Genomic DNA, 1,551 nt, shown 5'->3' with positions numbered 1-1,551 from the left:
GGCAGTATGTAAAAGAAACTGGCAGAGCCCCAGTTAGAACCTATATACTTTCTTCAAAAGGAGTCACAGCCTTATGGAGTTGACTTTGTCTGAAGAAAACATAATAAAAAATTTTGGAAATATATTGTGGAGGTTTTCCTATCAGCTAAATGTTCTGATGCATTAAGTTAATTATTATAGGATATTTAATAAACACCAACAAAAGATTCATATAAGAATTGCAATCCACATAGATTTCATTTAAAATGGAGATAAAGGATCTGTACTTGAGGAACTACAGAACACTCATGAAAGAAATTGAAGAAGACACAAAAAGATGGAAGACTATTCCATGCTCTTGGATCAGAAGAATAAACATTGTTAAAATGTCTATACTGCCTAGAGTAATCTATACTTTTAATGCCATTCCGATCAAAATTCCACCATTATTTTTCAAAGAGCTGGAGCAAATAATCCAGAAATTTGTATGGAACCAGAAGAGACCCCGAATCGCTAAGGAAATGTTGAAAAACAAAAATAAAACTGGGGGCATCATGTTACTTGATTTCAAGCTTTACTACAAAGCTGTTATCACCAAGACAGCATGGTACTGGCATAAAAACAGACACATAGACCAGTGGAACAGAGTAGAGAGCCCAGATATGGACCCTCAACTCTATGGTCAAATAATCTTCGACAAAACAGGAAAAAATATACAGTGGAAAAAAGACAGTCTCTTCAATAAATGGTGCTGGGAAAACTGGACAGCTATATGCAGAAGAATGAAACTTGACCATTCTCTTACACTGTACACAAAGATAAACTCAAAATGGATAAAAGACCTCAACGTGAGACAGGAATCCATCAGAATCCTAGAGGAGAACATAGGCAGTAATTTCTTCGATATCAGCCACAGCAACTTCTTTCAAGATATGTCTCCAAAGGCAAAGGAAACAAAAGCGAAAATGAACTTTTGGGACTTCATCAAAATCAAAAGCTTCTGCACAGCAAAGGAAACAGTCAACAAAACAAAGAGGCAACCCATGGAATGGAAGAAGATATTTGCAAATGACAGTACAGACAAAAGGTTGATATCCAGGATCTATAAAGAACTCCTCAAACTCAACACACACAAAACAGACAATCATATCAAAAAATGGGCAGAAGATATGAACAGACACTTCTTCAATGAAGACATACAAATGGCTATCAGACACATGAAAAAATGTTCATCATCACTAGCCATCAGGGAGATTCAAATTAAAACCACATTGAGATACCACCTTACACCACTTAGAATGGCCAAAATTAGCAAGACAGGAAACAACAGTGTTGGAGGGGATGTGAAGAAAGGGGAACCCTCTTAAAATTTGTTTATTGAGTCTCTGAATATGAACACTAATTTAATGCTGTTTTGCTGACAAAAAAAAATCAATCAGTAAAAAAGTAATCTCTGAGGAAATGGTCTCCTTTACAGGATCTGTGTTTTTCTTATGATTGGATGTGTGGTAATTCACTATTCATAGTTTTTGAAATTATACCAAGGAACTGTTGAATGGAAGTCATCGGTGC

The sequence above is a fragment of the Lontra canadensis genome, unplaced genomic scaffold (assembly GCF_010015895.1).
Source record: "Lontra canadensis isolate GAN:19392208 unplaced genomic scaffold, GSC_riverotter_1.0 scaffold18, whole genome shotgun sequence".
NCBI classification, from domain to species: Eukaryota; Metazoa; Chordata; class Mammalia; order Carnivora; family Mustelidae; genus Lontra; species Lontra canadensis.
The sequence above is the reverse complement of the archived record's forward strand: the minus strand, read 5'-3'. Positions refer to the sequence as shown.